Here is a 9,589-nt window from a genome sequence, read left to right as displayed (position 1 = left end):
CTTGGCTATTAGAATTCAATATTGAAATCTTTCGCTTGCTCGGGTATCATATTGGCACGTGCGGTTAAACAACAACTTTGCCCTCTCGTAAAACAAATAACTATGTATTTACTAAGATATCCTGTATACGTAAGTATCGAGTAAAATGTCGAAACTCATAGTATAAACTGTTTCAGAACCACCTACTTACATGTTGTTCTAGCTTTTGAGCTTAGCGCGCGTTAAACCTACTAAGTCGCGGCTGCGATACAAGATGGCTCCACTCTTGCGTATTGCTTGCACGGGTGTAGTTGAGTCGAGTATATTTGTAGCGAAATATGACTTAATAATAGGGGTAGATAACGATTTCTTTAGTAACGTTTAAATATTCCAATGCTTCTACAGTTCTGCAAAGTTATTAGGTATACACATTTTGAAATAGTTTAAATAGTATATTTGTGTGATCAGATTTCTATGGTACCTTGAAGAATATAATATTATAGAATATATTTTAACTAAAGTTTACGAGTTTGTGAGGGCTCGTTAGAGTTTGAAATTTGACTCGACTTCATTTTTGGTGGGTACTTGACTTCATATTTGGTGAGTACTCGATTTCGTCTTTAATAACCACAAAATTAAATTTTTGAAAAAAAACCCTACATAGTGGACCGATTTTCATGAAACATGGCTAAGAACACTCCCGACTAACTCAGCTTTCAAACAAAAAAAAAAAACTAAATCTAAATCGGTGCATCCGTTCGGGAGCTACGATGCCACAGACAGACACACACACAGACAGACAGACAGACAGACACGTCAAACTTATAACACCCCGTCGTTTTTGCGTCGGGGGTTAAAAATCACCGGTGACTGCTGTATGAGCGTGCCAATTTCACTCCAGAGGACGGAGGTTCAAACCTCGCCTCATTCCATCATTGTCTAGTCCGTTAGGGTAACGCTAGGAAGCAAAAGAGTTTTTGGTATCTATGTCACAAAACCCTTTAAGCACATAAAACATATCACGCACATAACTATAACACTTCTATAAATATGAGCCACAAACTTCCCACACAAAGAATTAATGGACCTAAAGAATCCCAAGACAACAAAGTACACTTCTAGTCTTTGTGGGTGACAGTTTAGTTTACAGTGGAATCTCTTTGCCGCAAACGGGGGTTTAAACTGTCTAGTCTGTCGGGTTACTTGACATGAATAACTATAAGCCGGGTTATAGGGTTATTATAAAGCTATTTTCTAAGTATTATAGCAATTTCAAATATCTTTCCCTCGTAATAATGAATTAAATCGTGCCGTTAGTTCAAATACCTATTACTAAGAACAATTTTTGAGAGTACGTTGAATTGATAGGAAATTACATGTATTTGAGAAATGTATCTGACAAATTATTTTAATTTCTATGAATTCAAAAGTAAACCTTGCCCGTTTCTTTCGTTGCCTTTGTTTCTGGAATAGGTACATGATTTCTTCTTGTATATGGTTTTCTACCACACAATCCATAGATTTAGTCAAGGAAGCCATACTTAATTATTTTAAAGCGTATTATTAAAATGCATTTTAAATTCATGCTTACGTGACATGACGCCCTTAAAAATCGCCATGCTAAATCAAAATTTAAAATCACAAACACCTCCCCTAAAGCGTTAATAATCACGTAAAAAAATATTTGTGTAAAACATGAAAGACCGCTCGCATGCCGCTGGCCTATAAAATACACAATTAATAATTGTTACTCAAGTCTTGCCCTTCAAAAGAGCGTATAATGATATGAAAACGAATACCAATCCGTCTCATGATATTAAAAGCAATTCTCTACGTTAAACTGCATTCGCATAACAAAATGTCGATCGTATACATGAAACTGCCTGTAGTTACGACTTATTGGGGTTAAGGGTAAGAGTAAAACGCGTCTTTTAGAGTAGAATGTTTTCAGAACCTTACCTTGCAATTTCAGTGGCCCAAGATGCTATCTCTATCAATTATGGCCCATAAAAGGTAATGACTTCATCGTAAATCTTCAGTTTACACGACACCGTTTGAGCTGGTGTTGAATAAATGAGGTCGAATTGCTCTGGTGTACTAATGATGGTTGTCGGCGGAAAATTGTTGGGGACCTGGTCGCGATAAAGCTAATTTTGTGCGGGGTTTATTCCATAAATAAAGTACAGTGAAACTTGGATAAGTGGGTGTTCAAGGGATGGACAAAGTCTCTTTTAAAGAGGTATTTCACTTACCCATGGTTTCAGTTAGCCATCAGGTTTAGTACCTGCCTCAATTTCCAGGTACCGGTTAAATAACTAAGGCTCGGAAAAACTCTCGTCATTTTGAGTCATAACAATATTTTAGGATCCATTTATGAGTGAGAAGTGACGTCTAGAACCATTTTAAAGCACATTAAACGTTGACATACATAGGTAAATCTAGTTACCGTATAATTTCACGACGTTCGCTATAGTGTAGTTAACAATCCATACTAATATTATTATACTCGTAAATGGGAAAGTGTGTTTGTTTAATCCGTCTTTCACGGCAAAGCGGAGCGACGAATTGACGTGGTTTTTTACGTGGAGATAGTTGAAGGGATGGAGAGTGAGATAGGCTCTTTTGGTCTCTTTCTAACGCGAGCGAAGCCGCGGGCAAAAAAAAAGCTAGTCTGATATAAAAATGACTAAGGTCCTACTCAATTTCAAAAATTTATACAATTGTAAATGTGAATGAGCTTATGTCTGGAAGTTTATATTAAAAGCGAGAATAGGTAATAAAAAATTGCGACGGGCTACCTTGGGCGCAGCAGTTACCAGTCTACCCCTATTAACCGAACTATATCATAAAGTGTCTTCTGTTTAGTTATCGTGATAAGCAACATGAGCCCAAAGGATGTGATTACTTCTATATAAGTTCCCAAAGTGCCTCGCTCGCAACTCTCCATTAATGTTTTAGTGTTGTTCTACAACAACTAGTTACCTGCCGCCATAAATATATGAGCACTACGGCGACAAGTTTGATGAAACTGTATAATTTAGCGCGTGTTGGCACAAGACGTTCGGGCGATTTATCAAACTTAACGAATGGGTATGGCTGGTGTTTACACAGTCAGGGGCTACTTAATAATAACATACATATATACAATCCCACCAATAGCTCAGGGGTGCAGAGCACATGAAACCACAAAAGTTTCCGTGCCACTCCTAACAAATAAGTGGTTTAAAGAAACCGAAATTGTGACATTGCAGTGACAGGTTGCCTACCTCTCGCATGCGCCACAATTTAACGCGTATCCAACAGTCGACTTCTACGACAGCCACGGAAAGAAAGGGGGTAGTTAAACCCTTCACAACACGGATTAAGCTAATAATAAAATGCTCATAAATATATGCTATTAGCAAGAACGATAATACTGGACTGACAAAGCCCATACAAAAAAGCGCACCCCTGAAATGTATGGGCCTTTAATTAGGCTTAAAACTAGATGGCGCTGTTTCGCAGCCTGAAAGTGGCCAAAATCATATTTTCTCCAAATATTTTTGCGTGTTTTTATTTTTTATAACAACAAATGACATATTTCTTTATTTTAAAATAATGATACCACGTCAATGCTCATTTTGAAAAAAAAAATGTAGGCGTCATCAGTGTAGTTATTTAATAGGTGGCGCTAAAAAATCAAGGTACGATTCTTAGTATGACATATTTAAATCCTATATAAATAACCCTTGCTATTAGTGAATATTATTATTATTATGAGCCTATTGTGTCCCACTGCTGGGCAAAGGCCTCCCCCTTCTTTCTCCATTCTTCTCGATCTTGAGCTAAAACTGGCCAGTCTGTCAAAAAGGAGTCCAAGTTATCCCGCCATCGCCGGCGAGGTCTGCCGGATCCTCTGTTCGACTCATGGGGCTCCCATTCCGTGGCTATATTGGCCCACAAGTCATTCGGCATACGGCAGACATGTCCAGCCCAGTCCCACTTTAACTTGGCCGCTTTTCGAGCTACATCAATTATCCGAGTTTTTGAGCGCAGCGTGGTGTTTCGGATTCGATCCCTTAGTTTCACACCTAATATGCTGCGCTCCATAGCTCTCTGGCAAACCCCGAGTTTGGACTTCTGAGCTTCCGTCAAAGACCAAGTCTGTGCACCGTAAGTGAGGACTGGAAGTATGCACATGTCCATGAGCCTACCTTTAAGTGACAAAGGTAGGTCTCCCTTCATGAGGTGTTTCATTGACCAATATAGCTCTTCCAGGCGTTCTCGGTCCGTCTGTGAACCTCTTTTTCTTGTCGCGCCTGGAAAGAGACTATTTGGCCCAAATAAAGGTATTCATGGACATATGCAATGCGTTCTCCGTTTACCTCAATCTTACGTTCTGTGCTGTTAGACATGACTTTGGTCTTTGACATATTCATCTTCAGTCCATCCATCTTCATATACTGTATGTAAATTCACTAATGTGTAGCCGCACGCACGCTAAGGCCGACCCGGCCCCGTAGCCGAATGGCATTTCTCCCCAGCCACCCAGGGTGGCTAGCCGAATGGCACAATCGCTCACGAAACGCTCACGAAACGAAGCGCTAGTAGATATCTATCTCTATCGCGCTTGCGTATTGGCGCGACAGAGCCAGCGGCGTATCGCTTTAGTTTGGCGTCGGAGAAATGCCATTCGGCTACGGGGCCTGGGTTCTTAATGGACTGAACAATATGGAATTAAATGGTTCTCGAACGGTGAATGAGCCTGCACAGGCTTTGTAAGATAAGGCAATGATAACAAGGCATCCTATCGGCCTAAGTCCCAACTTGATTATTATTATAGAATAACTTAAAAAAAAAATTTAATAATTTTAAATTTTTTTATTAAAATTCCTATATTGTTATAATAAAAAAACCGGCCAAGAACGTGTCGGGCCACGCTCAGGGTAGGGTTCCGTAGTTTTTCGTATTTTTCTCAAAAACTACTGAACCTATCAAGTTCAAAACAATTTTCCTAGAAAGTCTTTACAAAGTTCTACTTTGGTGATTTTTTTCATATTTTTTAAACATATGGTTCAAAAGTTAGAGGGGGGGGGACGCACTTTTTTTCCCTTTAGGAGCGATTATTTCCGAAACTATTAATATTATCAAAAAACTACCTTAGTAAACCCTTATTCATTTTTAAATACCTATCCAACAATATATCACACGTTGGGGTTGGAATGAAAAAAAATATCAGCCCCCACTTTGCATGTAGGGGGGGTACCCTAATAAAACATTGTTTTCAATTTTTTATTTTTGCACTTTGTTGGCGTGGTTGATATACATATTGGTACCAAATTTCAGTTTTCTAGTACTTACGGTTACTGAGATTATCCGCGGACGGACGGACGGACGGACGGACGGACGGACGGACAGACAGACATGGCGAAACTATAAGGGTTCCTAGTTGACTACGGAACCCTAAACTTTTTCAAACAAAACAAAAATTTTAAACTTCTAACTTTCAACATTCGCAGCATCAACAAAAACCTTGACTTATTCCTCTTAAACTTACACCGTACCCAAGTTGAGTTTGACATTTTGGTACTGACGGAATGTAGATTACAGGACACATCACTAGTTGAGCAATTGCCGGGATATCTTTCCTACACTACCACCCATAATATAAATCAGAATGGTGGGGTTGTGGTGTATGTAAGAGACCACTGGAATGTTAATGTAGCAGAGCCACGCTTCAGCGAAGCATGCTGTCTTTTGGTAGATATCCCGAAAGTGGTTATAATTCTTGGCTGTTATAGATCCCCGTCATTTACAAACACCACAAACTTCCTACATGATCTTGACAGCACACTCAGCGGGCTTGGTCACGTTAACCAATTAATCATTGCAGGCGACATTAACATAGACATACTAGCCAACACACATCGAGCCAATGTATCAGAATACCTATCACTCCTTGCGGAACACGGACTTGCACCAGCAATAACATTACCTACACGTGAGGGGGCATGTCTGGACCACATTTTTGTTAAGACTAAAGGCTCAGTGACGGGCCTGGTGTGTGACCTCAATGTAACGGACCACAAGGCTGCCGCCATTGAGGTCTCTCACCGCTCGCTGTTTTATCCAAAGTGTACTAGAACCAAAACTACTATTGACTTTAAGGGCGTCGCGTTGAAGTTGACGTCGTCTACTTGGCCTGGCGTCATGGATGCAACTGATGTGAACACGGCGGCGAATGCATTCATGACGACAATTACGAGCGCGGTCTCGGAAAATTCAAAACAAATAACGATCGCTCGCTCTAAAAAACCTTGGCTCTATGAAGCCTTGGATGACGCCGGGACTGCTGCGTTGTGCAAGGCACCGCGACAAGTTGCACTTAAGGGCAAAACAATTTCCTGAAGACGCCGTACTACAACTAACCTACAATCGTTACAAAAACTTCTGTAATAACTTATTAAAAAAGCTCAAAGCACAATACGAGAAACAAGAACTAGCAGCTAATAATCACAACACGAAGAAACTTTGGAATGTGATCAAAAATATATGTAACATTAGTAGGAAAAACACTCAATCCACGGAGCTTATTTCGACGTCTGATCCTGTAAACTCTCTAAACAATTGTAATAATTTTTTTACTTCCGTAGGACAAAAGCTGGCTGGTAGTATTATCTCAGACTCTGGACAGTCAGAGGATTCACTGGCAAATAGACTCCCACTGAGTGGTAGTGTGGGGCATTGCTTCTTATCTCATCGTACTTAGATAAAAACTCAAAATGTATTGGGGTCTTCTTAGATCTCGCAAAAGCATTCGACACGGTTTCTTCCTCGATCCTGCTCCGGAAACTCCAAAATATGGGTATACGGGGAGTTCCATTGGCCTGGTTCACTAGTTACCTTTCTGGTAGAAGGCAGTTCGTTAAGGTGGGCTCTTTTAAAAGTGACTATGAGCACATAGCTTTCGGAGTCCCTCAGGGTAGCATTCTAGGTCCAACTCTCTTTACAGTATATATTGATGATGTACTTAATCTTAACATTCCTAACTCTGAGATTATATGTTACGCTGACGACACCCTCATTCTTTTTTAGAAAGTAATTGGGAGAACGCAGTGACTGTCACCGAGAGAGGTATGCGGGTTGCATCTGAATGGTTTCGTGCCAACCTTCTGACCCTTAATAGAGACAAAACCAAATTCTTGTGTTTTCATAAAACTGCTTTAACAAAACCATCTTTAAATACCATAAAGATCCACCTATGTCCTGACTCACCAAATTTTTCCAACACATGCGACTGTGACATAATCCAGCGCGCTGAAGTTATAAAATACCTGGGACTTTATGTAGACGAAAACTTAAGTTTTAAACATCATATTCACAAACTCTCGGGTAGAGTTAGGAAGTCTATTTTCATTTTCAAGAAACTTCGTAGCTCTGCAGACGAGTCTCTATTAAGATTGGTCTATATTGCCTTGTGTCAATCAGTTATCTGCTACTGCATAGCTGTCTGGGGCAGTGCTGCTAAGACGGTTATGCTGGAGATAGAGAGAGCGCAGCGCTCAGTACTAAAAGTAATGTTCAAGAAGCCTTTCCGTTTTCCAACTGCTGATCTCTTTGTGTTGGCTAATGTACTCACTGTTCGCCAACTTTTTTTACACAAGATTTGCTTACAAACACATGAGTCATCTAGACTACTAAAAGATTACACGGCCTTATCACAGAAACGCGTCTTTAACCTGCCCACCCCAAGAGTTAACTCAGCTTTTGGCAAACGCTTTGGGGATCGCATCCGTGCGTCTACATACAACGCAATTAATAAATTATGTAACCTTAGGGTCTGTAGTCTAAAGGAGGCAAAAGTATTACTCTGGAATTTTTTGCATTTACAGAAATATGCTGAGACAGAAGATTTCGTAGCTTCAACCTTTTAGTTTCAACTTGAGCCTTGGTTGTATAAATTTTACTTTTAAGTAGTCTTATTTAAAATTGTAACTAATTCAGTAACACAATGTAAATGGTTCCCCGCGACACAGGCACAGCCTAGTGCGAGGACCCCTGGAAATGTAGAAACCTAACTCTGTTAATAAACTTTCTTTCTTTCTTCTTTCTTCTTTCTAAAAAAGGTGTATACCTGTACTTGTAACGAAAAGAAAGATGCTATTAGTAAAATAGACAACTTAAAAATCTCCTTTATCAAAGCTTTTACAGTAAAGGGAAAAGGAGCTGAGAACCGTCGCTGATACGATTCCTTTGCAATCTCAATCAAGAGTCTAATTTTGAAAATCGTCCGTTCCAAGGCGTTAACGACTACCCACAGTTCCGCTTTACGATAAGTCTCTGAATTCGCTCATTTTAGGTCTTTAAGACGATACAGGAGCGAAATTGCTAAAATGGAAAGGAGCCATCCTTTCAATTTTGGAATTTTAGTTAAATATACTAGTGTTATTAACTATATTAAGCGAAAAAAAATTGTCCATTACGAACAACTCAGTTAAAAGATATTGCGAAAAAATCTTTAAATTCGAGGTTTCGCTTTCGACTGTTTCCTCCTTCAAAACTTAATCAATCGGATCGAAATTTGAGAATCTGAATAACAATGAAATAATCTGTGTCGGACCGTTAAGTTTTTTTTTGGCTAATTGTTGCCAATCTTGAGTATCGCTCCTTTTTTAGCGCCATAATGAAAAAGGCCGTTTTTGGAAATTTTTGATTGGCTAGCGTCTATAAAAATAAAAATATCAAAAAAATCAAAACGTTCTGACACAGATAAAAATAATAACAACCTGTGTTGAAAAAAATAATTGCTCTGTCTTCAAAAACCAGGAGGAAATAGTCGAGAGCGTTTGTATGGAGAATTGACCCTCCTGTATCGTCTTAACGATAGATTTTTACCACGAACATCTCTCTGTTAGACTAATTTGACTTTCCGCAGTTACAGTTAACAGATTTTTTGGAAAATAGTTTTGAATAAAGATATATTTAAAATTATATTTAATTAAAGCGACGATATAACTCAGCCCATAATTACTTATTTTAGTCAATGACTAGTATACATAGTTTAAATATTATCATTTATTATTAAACATACAAAACTTTATCATTGGGGGGGACCAAAGTAACATAGTTAACCCTACCCCGTGTCAGACGACGCAACGGAGCCACGCTGTTACGTCGTCGCCTAAATAGAATACTTATTGTTTTTTTTTTCGTCTGTTTTTAATCTGTTTTTTACCATTTTTTACCAGTTTCACAGTGCCTTGGTTGTACTGTTATGCTGTGTAACTTATTTGAATAATAAATAATAATAGTTTATTTTAAAGTTACATTTATTTAACATGAAATTAAATATTTACTATTAACAAAGGTAAATTTCAGTCCAATCTATGTAGAACGAAAAAATAATATGACTTTGAACAATCTGTCAATTTTTTTTTTACATACGGCCACGTTTCATGAATAACTAAAATGCTAAAGCAATGGTTTTATATAGCAACTTGAACACAAAGCCTCGACAATACAAATATAATTAATTTCGTGTTTGCGTGAGATCCAATTTTCTTCTATACAGAGTGATTCTGGAAACGTGAACTGGGAACCCTATAAATGTAGTACTTCTTCTTCTTCTTTG

The sequence above is a fragment of the Leguminivora glycinivorella genome, chromosome 5 (genome assembly GCF_023078275.1).
Source record: "Leguminivora glycinivorella isolate SPB_JAAS2020 chromosome 5, LegGlyc_1.1, whole genome shotgun sequence".
Lineage (NCBI taxonomy): Eukaryota > Metazoa > Arthropoda > Insecta > Lepidoptera > Tortricidae > Leguminivora > Leguminivora glycinivorella.
This window is presented reverse-complemented; position numbering follows the sequence as displayed.